We start from the raw sequence: 13843 nt of genomic DNA, 5'->3' as shown, positions 1-13843 counted from the left end.
AAATATATTCCCTAGACATACACTGACCAGGAAAAGACCAACAGCATTAACTACTTTCTAGTATTTATAATTATTTGTTATCTTCTATCATAGTAATTTAGACATCAAACTAATGCAAAGAAGGATTTTTTTTGTTGTTGTGAGTAGAAGCTGTAGAAATCTGAAAATAAAAGTGACCAAAAACCATTCTTAAGAGTTCTGTAAGGAGATGTCTGTATTTACAGATATGATGAGACTGGTATAAGAAACTCAGATTTAACATTGTTGTTGGCTCTGAAATGTTTCAGTGATCACAGAAATACGTGTACTTAAAATACATGGGATTCTCTTGTCTGCTATAGGCAACATGACCCTCACAGTGCATACCAATTTTAATGGCATCTTAAAAGAATTACTGTCTATTTTCTTAAAATCAATTAAAAAAAGGTTACTAATAGAGCTACCATTGACTTACAGGAAACAGTGCTTGTCACGTGAACAGTTCACAAAATTCTTCAGTCATCAAAATACACTTGATTTTGTTTTCAACTTGTTACAGAGAATTCCGTGCATTAGCAGCAAATCTCCCGCTAAATGAGGAAAAAAGCTTGCCTTATTTTCAAATCAGTTTTTTCCTTAAATAAGATTCTCATATCCATGGCCATAAAAAAAAATTAGGTTTCCCAACTATTTAAGTATAATGCTTTATCTACCAGCTACCAACATTTTGCTACTAACAGCAACAGTAATTAAAAAAAAATATCCTAGCATCTATACCTGAAAAGCCAAGAGTAAACTACTGCTTGAAATGGAACAACTTAATTCAGATGGCTATACTGAAACATACCTAACAGTTTGATATACCTTTATGGACAGTCTTGTTCAGTAGGTCTGTAGACTGCTTGCCAAAACAAGATTCCTAATTTAAGTCAACCTGAAAGATAAGCTGATTTTACGTTGTTTGAGATCAGTTTTAAAACTTAATATTAATTATAGTGGGAGAAAGTATTTTAAATCAAAAACCTTTGAGTGGGTTCATGCTTTGAACTGTAGCCCCTATCTTGATCTAACTATATAAACGCTACTGACTTTAGGACTTCTGTTCCTGTGGTTTCCAGTAACCATCTGTATAGGGTAAATCTCCCCTATAAATACACAAATAAATTACATGCCAATATGCTGCAATATGTGGTTCTGTGTCATCATGGAGCTACAAGTGTATTTTCACATTCAAATTCCTTTTGCTACACACCATTTTACTGAATCAGCTTAACAAAAACCTCTTTTCCATCTGTTTCATAGATCAACACCAACAACAGTCATTTGTCAATTGTCAACTTGTTCCCTCTTATCTTGCTGTTGACGATAATCTACCATATAACAGATAAAACCTGCTTAGTTTTTCTAAGTCTGTTCTTACAGAGCCAGGATTAGGGAGAAACAAAGTAAGAACCTGATGTCTTTATGTCTTCTTACTACCATCACATAATTTATGTTAAGAGTTTTTATATCAGAGAAAACCAATAATTTATGTCATAATCTGTTTGAGGAAAAAACCAAACCAAAACAGAACAAAACAAACCATTATAATAAATTAAATATTAGGTACCTAAGACCAATACACCTCAAAATTCAAAATAATTTTCTGGTTTGGAATCCAAATCATGCCTTTTGAAGGGTAAGAACTGACAATGCTGCCATCATACTAAAAGGACATCCCATCTACTCAACAACTACATCTCTAAAACAGATTTCCTAGACATATTTAAATTTTTTAGTATTTCATTATTTTATTACTATTTCCATAGAAATACAAGCATATTATTTACATCTTATAATTAGACTTCAAATAAATTATCGCCTTCATAAAAGTTGCTTCTGTCTTCCTTACAGATGTAGTTAGAAGCAAGATTATATCGTAGAACTATAGCATTGAGCCATTCAGAGTTTCTTATGTTAATATCTAAGTTCATACTGCACATTTTTTGCCTGAAAAGTAAAGGACCACAAAGAGAATGCAAAACACATTCTCATTAATCTCAAGTGAATGTGGCTGAACTGGACTAGAGTACAATGTTTTAATACTCAATATTTAGTATTTTATGAGCAAATAATGTCAGAGTTAAAAGAGCATATGTTTTTTTTTATGTGAGAAGGTTTAGTTTGTCCCTGGTTATCACACTCAGTTGGCTCATAACACTTGTCTTTTTGTATCAAAAGCTGTATTACATAAATTCATGGAATCGTTTACATTACAAGTTGCCAGATGTGTAACGTCAGGACATAATGACATTTCAGCACCATCTATAACATTACTACAGCTGGCAAATACTCATGTTTAAAAAGAGAAACAAAAAGCACAAAGCCAGTTTTCCAGTACTCTCTGGTACCCTCAGGAGCATTAAAAGAAGGCTACTGTTCTTGACCAACAGTACCAAACAGAAAACATAAGATAACAAACAGTCCTGGATACTTAGGGCAACATTAACAAGTAGTAGAAAGAGTGTAAAAGATATTTCTATATTAATTTTTCTATTTGTAAAAAGATCACACATCATTTAAAAACAAACAAACAAACAAAAAATACCTAGGGTGATCCAACTAGGACGTAAGGGAAAAAACTATGTAGTTGAACTCAGCTTTATTTGAATAAGAACTGAAGGTTATGGCTTATCCTTACTGTAGGACTACACAGTAATTAATGTCAAAAACCTGAAAGATATGGAACAGACTTCAGACTTCAGATTTACAGTATAACGAAAAATTATTTGTGCAGATTTGTAAGAAAATTCTGATTATTCGGTTGCTTTGGCGAGTTGCAAAGAGCAATTTACAATGACTGAAAGAACTGGAAGAAAGCCAAACCTATCTCAAAGCAGAACTTATCTGCCTTATATTTGAAAATGTAGTAACTAGTCGTCTGCCTGTCTAACCATGAGTCAGTCTTCTTTCATCATGGAAGTACTTCAAGTAATGATGGGAGAACATCTGAAGTCAATGACAGTCTTGCATATTGGCCCCCAGGCAAACCTTAACAGAAGTACCCAACATGATAAATCCAGGGAAAAATAAAAATGTATTGCTTTGATTTCCACTCAGACAGGAATAATATTTTAGGGCATCATATAAAGCTCAACAGATTCAGTGGATAAGCAACCAGAAATCAAGGGTCTACCCAGTCAGCTACAGCATCAAAGAAGGGAACACCATGAAAGCCAAAGCTATCTTGGGATCCATGGTTTTGGAAGCAGAATTCTCTACAAGTCTTGTGGGGTTCATACAATTAAAATTCAATGCTCTGTATGTCTAGCTCTCTGGCTACTCCATCTTTCCAAGAAGGAAAAAAACAAAGAGAAACCGATCTGCAGATACTTTACTTCTTTTCCCCCCCACTTTCGATTTTATATTATTTTTTTCCACCAGCACAAAGTGTTATCTATGCCGTCTAGTATAGCTTTACACATTAGAATGTCTGTTTAAAAAGTGGGATTTATGTCAGCTCTGTTTTATTCAAGAGGATTTAAAAAAAAAAAATTAAAAAATCATACCAAATAGGACATACCAAATCATACCAAATAAGGAACTAGGATTTGGACCCCCTATGAACAATAGACATTAAGTTCACCGAATATACAGAAGTAGTTTTCAACACTAATCCACACTCAAGCTGAAAGAGTGAGACAGATCCAGACATCTAGAGTGCTATTTTGAAGGGTAATACATTATGTCAGTGATCCTATTGATTAACAGCAAAACCCTGTTATTGAGGTCAGATGCACCCATTGATTTTTTTTCTGTTTCAGGAAGACTTCTCATGAATATTAATAAATAATGCCTTTAAGTGAAGAATTGAAAGGCAATTTAGCAAATTAAATTAAACCAGGTTCTCTCTGTTCCCAGCAGCCAAGCTATGTAAGCAAAATGCCACATCTGATCCAATGTTTATTTTCTAAAAGGATTATGAAAGAAAAATCTTTGTTATAAACCTTTTCAGAAAAAGCTAGGGAGGAAAGCTTAAAAAAAGTTTAAGTTACAAAAGTATCAGAATAGATATTGCTCAACAACAGCCTACAAAGGGGTGAAAAATTCAGTTCACCAACTGCGCATATAACCCAAGGCATAACTCGTATGTCTCTAATGCCAATATTAAGGCGAAAATTGGATTTACTCAAAAAACCTAGAGCACTGGTGAAACACTGCACTGCTGTCATGCAAAATCTCTCTCATTTATTACCAGTAAACTTATCACCAATTATCTCATTTTCCTATACTGACATCACTGAAGGTTTTATACTCTAACAGTCGGCTGCAGAGATACTCATATCGTTCATGATCCTGATGGTGGATAACACAGATCAAAAGACCAAGTTCTTTGATTCTAAAAAAAAAAAAAAATCCACAAAAACACTAAGCTCTTAAGCACATACTAATCTGATTATTCAAAAATGTAGTCCTCCTTAGCCTAGAGCACCAAACTGAAGAAAATTAGCTGAACCTATTTCCTTATCAGATGGGCCCTGTGTCCAGTAATGTCTATACATAGCATGGTTAAAAAAAGTTAGATATTCATTTCAGTTTCATGTCAGTGTTAACTCAGACAGTAAAAAAAGCATAAACCTCAGATTGAATATGCTCCAAAGCCTGCCAGCTCTGCTTTTTCCTACACTATTAAAATACATTGAAAATGTTGACTGTGAAACTGCTTTCTATGCTTGTCTTCCCATTGCATTTGACCAAAAGTTCAGAGGCTACTACTTTCTATCTTCATGCAGATAACAATTCTTATTCAAACTCAAATAATCATCAGAAAGCATGTTATTTTGTTACTGTGGCAATTAAAATACTAAATATTAATATGTATAGTAAACAGGTGAGAACATCTGGTAAACAGTCAAGTAATCCTGTAAAAACCTACACATACAATTTAAAACATATTTACATCTTGGACAATCTAGATTTTAGAAAAAATGTACACAGAAGAGAAAGAAGGATATTATGGTAATTCTAATAAAGGATTTAAGTATTTCCTGTTTTAATAGCAGCTTTCTGTCAGCATTAAAAATGAATAATATATGGGTATCTAGAAATTAAATATGTTTAAACAATTGAAGAGGTCAGCTTGAATAACCCATCATACCAATCTTTAGAAAAAGAAATCAGAGAACATTACTGTCACAGCTTTTGTTTAACATGGTTTCAGCTTCTAATCTAGTTATGTGGAAAGACATGGGAACATCAAAGAAACTTTTTCCCCCCTCCTGAACACAAACAAGTGAAAAGGCTTCTTAATAAATCCTTTTAAGTTGGATACACAGCTCAGAGGGAAAGAGAACATAAAAAATACTCCTCTAAATTCTGACTTGCTCTGGAAGAAGGAATGATACCTCAATTACACCCCTAGCAAAACAGAGGCTTTTAGAAAACTCTTCCACTAGACAGTAATTTACTGAATTGATACATTGATGTACATTTCAGGCTTTAAGTCGGGAGACCAAGGCAAAAAATGAATCAAGAAAACAGGATATGACATGCAACCTTTGCAATGACATTATTTTTCTGTCTCTCACTATGGAAGCTATTTGCTGTACTTGAATGTCTCATTCTACTAACAAGACTGAGCAGAGAGACAAGATAAATATTTAACTCACTTAATTTACAGAAATTGTGTAGCTCACTTATTTCATTAGACTTGTCACAACTTAAAAAGGTCAAAGGAGCAGAACTCTTTAGATCCTACTAAGCATACATATTAAAAGTTTATGTTCCTCCATTAATGCCAACTGAAGCACAGTGAGGGCAAATAAGCAAATAACAGACACAAAAAACTTACTTGAAGTAATGCTATGTTCTAGGAACAACAAGTCAAATACTAAACTGTGGTATGCTTTACAGTAGTGGACTCCAAAATTAATTCATAAAGGTCACAAGGGTGTATTTATGTATGTGTCCATATCAATTGTTTCAACAATTTCAAGATGATTTCTGTTTCCTATAAAAATCAGTTTTACTTCAAAATATTACAGCAAACAGAGAGATTGTCTTTAGGCTTTTCAACTTCAAACTGCATTGCACCCCTGATGCACATCACTGAAAAGGAGTTTTTTGTCATATTTTCCTCCAAAACAAGATCATGGTAATTTGCCAGAGCTAATTCTCCAAGACGCAAAAATCAAAACAACAACAAAGAAAGAAGAGTATTAAAAAAACCCAAAACAGATTTACAAGCAATTGTAGACTAGAGTTAAAGGAAGTAAAAAATACCAGTACACCTGAGTTACACAGCTACTGAACATCTAATCATCTTCCACTGGACACCTGCTCTGCTTGGGAAAGTACCACCAACACAAAAATACCACTCTCATTTGTGTTGCAAAAAAAGTATAATTGATTTTTGGCATATAAGTGATAAAGAACTTAAAAAATCTGACCACATGATGCAAGGCTTGGTGTTTTTAACAAGTTTGGATCACGAGAGGGAAATTTACAACTTAAAGAAACAAAAGACATCTCAGTGGGGTAAGTAATTAAACACAAGATCTCTGTTAGATTAGATACTAAGGTGTCCAAAGTGAGCAACCAAACCAACAAGAAGGTAAATATAAATTCTGGCAAAAATGTTAAGGTATCTGAAGACATTAGCAGGATCCTGACTATGTATGTATCACATCAGATACGCATCAGGTGTCTACTTTTTCTTTTACCCAGGTCCTGAAATACAAAAACATTGGGGGGTATTTAGTAAGTTAACTACATTTAGATTTAAAACCAGTAACTAGCTGGACAAAACTGCACATATAGTTAGTATATTAGTGATAGATCTTTTCAAGTTGTCTGCAACCAGAATACTGGCAATGTTATTGCTATAGGGAGAACACTGACAGTAGCTTTTTTGGCAGCATATGGACAGGTGACGTTAATTATTCAGGTCATGTTCTTCTAGAGTAAACATTTGTAAACAAATTAGTGTTTAAACTGCCATTTATTGGCCAAGAGTACACTCACATAATTTAGTTTTGGACACAGTTCTTCACATTTTTAATGGGGATGATACTAGAAACACCCAAGAAAAACATAGCCTCAAGATACATTGAACTGTTTTGACACAGGAAGGGCAAAAGCAGTAATGATAAAAAGCTGTTCTGGAGCAGAGGTGGCTAAATAAAGCTAAGAGAATTGTGTTTCCTTTGTCTTCTTGAAGAGGAAAAAAAAAATCAACCCCAAAAGCACATAAGGGTGGGAAAAAACGCATGACTATATAGCATCAACAAAAATCCAGGCTTTGTAGTAACTTTGAGTTTTAATTCAATCAGCATAATTTGGTAAAGGTTTTAATGGACACAGAGAATTGCAAAGTTTAATTACTATACTTGATACTAAATTGAAGTATCTCATTTTGTTGGCTAAGATCTATTCAGCTTGATTTTTTTTGTTGTTGTTGTGGTTGATTGGTTGGGTTTCTTTGTTTAGCATGCCCAGATTCAGCTCATCACTGGTCAAAGTAATTAATGCATGGGAACACTGGGCAAATGTGGGGGGTTCCTACAGGTATATTCCACTGCGTATGGAACTTACTACAAATTTTAATTGGGATCTCTTCCATGCACACCTTCTTTCTGCCTTTTCCCCGTATCTAATACCGACTACAGATGAGGACAACGTCTACAAATATTTACTTCAGAATAAAATAATTCATTTTTACTATTTCATACAAACTCTGACAGGACAGCCATGTACCAGTGCTTCCACATAGGACATCCTGGTAAGGCAGCACTCAGCACAGCACCTGCTGTGACCAGCTGCATGCTGTGTTCAGTGGATGTACAGTGAGCTGACCAGAAAAAAAGAAACAAAGCTGCTCATGTGTACCACTGGTTTGGAACTGTCTTAGGAGGCAGGAAATTACTGGATATATCTAGTGACCTGTCATCTTCTAGGTAGAGAGTAAAAGAAGCTGTTCCAGAAAGAAGGTAATTTATAGATTACAAAACTGAGCAAAACATACAGTCCATTCCCTGACGAAACAAGGCCCACAACAGTTCAAGAAAAAAAGTATTACAGTAATGGATTATTTAAAGCCCCCCAGGAGAGCCTGCTTTGATGAAAACTAAGCAGAAAATTAGAGAAAATGGAAACAAAGGTTTCATTTATACCTGTGGCTATGAAAGTGTATTAAAAAAAGATGAAAGGCTGCAAGTTCCACTCTTGCTTATCCTGAGCCACAGTAGGCTCAAAAGGCTATGCACACATTTTTGCTCTCACAGGGAAAGAGTACTAGAATAGAAATTCTAAATTCCATAGAGGATCCAAATATTTTCAAAACATGACCCAACAATAGATTTCTTTCAAGCAAATATCAAGGGAATAGATGACCAAACTAAATATATAATAGCTTTTAAAATCTTTTAGTCTTAGAAACATTTGAGGCGTTTTTTAAGAGCCATCTAAGAAGCACAACACATCTAGTACCTGGTGTAAGTAATTGTTTAATATTTCTTAAGCCCTTCTTTATTGCTAGTGACAGAACATTCAAATACAAGACAGTGTCTCACTTAATTGTGGTAATTTAGTTCCTATAGCAGTTTTCAATTTAAGACACCAACTGCTTGATACGACACAAAGGATATATTACCACTTATTCATCTGAACAGTTACTTGTGTAAGCAGTCTACTGTCTTTGATGAATCTCATCACATAACAACTCATAAAAACACATAACAACTGTATAAAAAAAATACAATTTTTTATAATAAATTAAACACATTTTCAGGTGCTCATGAAATAACTATGTTCCTATCTAAAAGAATAGATAGCTCTGAGCATGGGGAAAGAAGGTGGCTGCCTAACACTGAGTCTGTATAAATCTGCTATACCTACAACTGGTAAACTGTATACATAGATCCTGACACCCAAGTTTGTAGGAGTTTCTTACAGTTCATAGGTTTTGTCATAGGAGTTTGATACATCCTCCCCGAGTTTGTGATTCAGTTGTAACACCCCACGCATGATCAATAGAAAAAATAATTACTGCTAATTGCACAAAAAGGTCAAAATCCATCTAGAAAGGTGGGATCTCCTGCTCTTTTCAGTTAGTACTACTTATTAAACTATCTAAATAGCTCAAATTAAAAGCAGCACCAATGCTGCTCTAATATAGTTAGAATATAGCATTCCCTATCTCTGTTACTTTGAAAATTTTACCTTGAGACAACCTCAGCAAAACTGTCTTGTTGCTACTTTATCCAGTTTTCAAAGAGGTTTTAGAGATGATAGTCAAATATTAGAGTCTTTGTTTTGGCAAAGCACCATATAGCACATGCACAAGTTATGCACTGTGAGACAATGTACCCTAAGCACTAGCAGAACCAAAGTATCCATCATGTTTTAAAGCCGATGTAGATAAAACCAGTCCTAATGCTACTTGTCTCTGCTTTTCCTTAATTCAGCTTTATTTACAGATAACCTACAAACAATACTGAGACCAGAAAAAGGAAGGTGGACTAACAAAGCATGTGGCAGTAAACAGCTTATCAGCACAGTTATACCCCTTCCCACCCTGTTAAAGGAAATCTACAGTTTATAGGACGCTGGGAAATTACATTTTAAAGATTCAAAGCAGACTTAGTAAGAATATGATAGTTACAAAAAAACAGATAGGGGCAGAAAGATATTAAGAGTCATTATCTACTCAAAGATATGCAGTGGGAAGAAATGCAAATGAGGCTCACAACAGACCTTTCTGTCCCATCTCTCCTGGATTACCTAGCAGCCCTGTGCAGCATCTGAGAGCACCATAAAAAATAATGCATCAGTTTGCTGGGTCAAACTGGTTTTCTCCTATGGGGTATGTATCAAGACTGAAAACAATTATTCTAGAAGTTAATTGTAACATTTATCTATATCTATACTAGATTTGGGTGATGCAATCCTATAAGTAATTTTCAGCACAGTATTATTTCTTTTTCACCTCAGCTATAATGAAAGGCCCCTACAACACAATTGGATCTTGCTGTCCCCCTGAAGCAGTCAGTTCAATAAGCTTGACTTCTAAAGCACTAATACTTATACAAATAAGAACTGTCTCTCAGCATATACATTTGTCAAGAAAATAGTGATATACAAAGTATGAATTTCTGAACATATCTGATAGAAATCTGGTTGAGATTTGATTGGTTGTCTGAAAGCATTCCTATAACCAGCAACACTGATTTTCTTAAAAAAACAGTTCTCATTCTATACTGTTATACAGTCTTAAAATGACACAGATGCAAAACATTGATGCATTTTTGTTTTTAGTTTGGTGCTGAGGTTTTTTTGGTTTTTAGGCTTTTTTGGTTTGAGTTGGGTTTTTTGTTTGGTTTTTAGAAAAGTAGAGAGTATGATTGTTATTCTAACATAATTTTTACTTCAGATATGCAGCTATTAGCTCAGCAGGTTATGTTCAGCACTAATGAATATAGCAACAATTTCAAATCAGACAAATTGGTGGTGTGTGCAATACAAATTTTGTTTTCAAATTCCATTTATACACTTCAGTTCTGATCTGCATGATCTATCTTATTTTTTACTTCAAATTCTAAGAGGCAAAGGCTGCTGATTTAATAAACTAGGCAATTTGAACTGACAAATACTGTATCTGTACAGTAGACTGGCAAAGGAATATTTAGGATAAGTTGGTAAACAGCTGCTGCTCTACTGTGTGGGTATCCACAAGCCATTGAGATAGCTCAAAGATGAAAAAAACCCCACAAAACAAAAGAAAAAACTTTTAACACTAAGGGAATCCTGTTAAATCAGAAAAGATTTATCAGACACTAAGCCTTCCAGGACTTTATCTCAGAACCAAGCTATAGACATAGATCAGAAAAATAGTGGTGATAGTGCCCTCCCTAAAACAATGTTGAGTAAGGAAGACTGCAATACTATTTGAAATTTAAACAATGTTCAATCAGATAGTACAGCCTTACACATATGCTATTTTAAAAGCATTGTCAGAACCACAAAATCCGCTGTATTTTCAACTCAGTATTTTTGCAAATACTCATGCATTTGTTCAAATTTACTAAAGCAGTAACCATTGCTGTTCTAGCTTTCATGAAATCTATTAAAGGCAGTTTTGCTTATTATAATGATTCACAATTGTACCTCTTAGACCCAGGTCTAAGCTTATGAAACACTATTTTATTTAAGTCTTTAAATTTCTTGCCTGCAAAACTACTGTGTGTACTCTACCCCCAAGCTCTTCTGATATTTTATATGATTATGTAATTCTCAGTGATATGCACTCCATTTTAGCTACTAGTTTACTGTCTTTGGTGTTTCCCGGAGTGAAATTCTTGTATAGTTCTAGAGAATCTGAGATGGACCAGGCCAGCTATAATTTGTCTACTGTAATGATTTCTTGTGCTAGATTTTTAAAGGGGTAACAATTTATTTACTGCACTGAATAACGACAGTACCATTATAGACATCACTGTGCAATTTGGAATCTTTAAAACACAGCTTTATTCCAGATTATTTTTATCTTGAATACATACTAATACAGCTTTGGACAAAATTCTGAACTTGGGTACAATAACTAAGACAAAAACAAGATCAAAGATCCCCACCTCAATAAATAAAAGTCAAACAGCAGAAAAACTTGTCCTCTTTCATCACTTTAGAAGCTTGCACAAAAAACTGAGCAGCTCCTTTAGTCTGAGAAGTGGCCTGTGTTCATAAGAACATCAAGAAACTCAACGTGGAAAAAAACTGTAGCTTGATTCTACTCCTATTAAGCAGTGTCTCTCCTCACAGGTTGCCTACTGGTACCAAGTTAAGAATGCCTTAACCTGGTCTTAAAGGTAAAGTTAAACACTTTGCAAAATATCAGTATAAATCCCATGCACCAGGGGGAGCTTACATAGAATTTAAGCAGCATGTAACTCTTGTGTCAACTTCCTGCTCAGAGATCAATTTTGCCTTAACATAATAAGCAAACTACAGTGAAAGAAAGGTTATTGCATAGTATTTAAAAGAAAATACGACATTTGGGAAAAAGAGTAAATGTCATTATAATCTCTGTAGTCTTCACTTTCCCACTAAACTGAAAATAAATAGAATGGCTACTAGTTCAGCCAAGAAGAGTCTGTACCGACACAATTACACTTATTTTCATAGGAAATCCAAATTTTGTACATAATCAACATCTAAATATCACCCCTAAATATCATCCTATAAGATCCCAGATCTTATACTTCTTTCTTTCTTCCAAGAAAATAAGAAAAAATATTGTAGAGCAATCCTGCTCCCAAACACCTCTCAAAGATGCCAAGGCACAAGGGTCTTCAGATGCCAGAAACAACCATAAGATTTCTGGCATTTTTCCATTGCTCAGATTAATAATATTAAATTAATAATATGAAAAGAAGGCCAAGAATCAACCAATTAATAAGCTACTTTAAGTTACCTGAAACTCATTACTGAGAGGACACTAGCTAGATCTTGTGTTACATATATATAATATGGTTTACATTTATTTGAAGAAATTTAGATTCTATTACATTTGCAGTTTTGCAATGTAACTGTGATATTTACCAAGTGATTTTCCTGTACCACACTTGTTGTGCAGGAAATAAAAAATCTAATTTAGAGGAGGGAAAAAAAAAAAAAAAGAGCCTGCTATGATTTCTCATCTCTTTGGAACACCACAACCTATGATATTAGTGCTTACTCAAGATTGAGAAACACCAAATTCTTCTTTTGCTTGTAAACTACTCTACAATCCACATAAACATCTGCTTTGAAGAGCTGACTAGTACATTAGTACCAGAGACAGAGCTTCTCATGGCTTACCTCATCTGCAAGAGGTAATTTCCTATTACCCAATATTCAAATCAGATTAGTAATTTCATCTCTGCTCAGCAGAGTATAGAACGAAGAAAGGTATTACTGGCCAACTAGTAGGGGGTTAAAAAAGACATATACAGCCATGCTCTGAGTAGTCTCTAACTTTGCAATACTTTATGTAAACACTTGCAGGAAAAAGAAAAATAAAAAAAGCTTTTTCTCACATTTATGTAGTTGTTTCTCTTTTATACCTTGTTTCTAGGGAATAACAGTGAATTTCCTTTCTGAAAAATTTGTAAATCATTTGGTATGGGATAACTCTCTCCTCTATTGATATCCTCTAGTTATATAACTCTTCTTTTGATATAGCTTTTGCCAGCAGTTGTAGGAAACTATTATTTGATTTTGCTCATCTTGATGCTGTGTTGTAGCTAGGCTCTTTGCCCTCTCTGTCAGCTCAGAAATGGCAAAGAACTTTCCTTCTCCCACAGTATATATCCTTTGTCATACATCATTAGCGTAGATGCTTCCTGTCAGGAGCACTGAGCTGTTACTGCCCAGGGGTTCCTACACTTGACAGGAAAAGGCAATGCCGAAGGTAGAATGTTTGTGAACTGGAGCAATGCTGGAGGGCATCTGGGCTCGTTACTCGCTACTCCATCTGGAAACAGCTTATTGTAATGAGACCTTAGCTCCACTGGGGCATCTTGTTCCTGATATTATCAATATACACAGGGTAAGCCAGCTGCTCGCATAATTGTCAGCATGCCAAATCCATGTACTGTAATTTTAATGACTGAGCAAAATCAGTTTGTTTGCTTAATTTTTATTGTTTCTGGCTTTAGCTAATAGAACAGAATGAATTAAATTTTCAGATATGTTTCTGTTGTATATATATTAAAAAAAATGTTTTAAAGCTTAATAAAGTAACAAATACTCAGCAACACAAATTCCACATGCAGGTCCAAAAAGCTCTTCTTTACTGTGCAGTTAGTGTAGCTAAAAGACAGTCTGCCATCACTACTGCACTACTTTTATG

Source organism: Heliangelus exortis, chromosome 13 (genome assembly GCF_036169615.1).
Source record: "Heliangelus exortis chromosome 13, bHelExo1.hap1, whole genome shotgun sequence".
In the NCBI taxonomy this organism is placed as follows: Eukaryota; Metazoa; Chordata; class Aves; order Apodiformes; family Trochilidae; genus Heliangelus; species Heliangelus exortis.
This window is presented reverse-complemented; position numbering follows the sequence as displayed.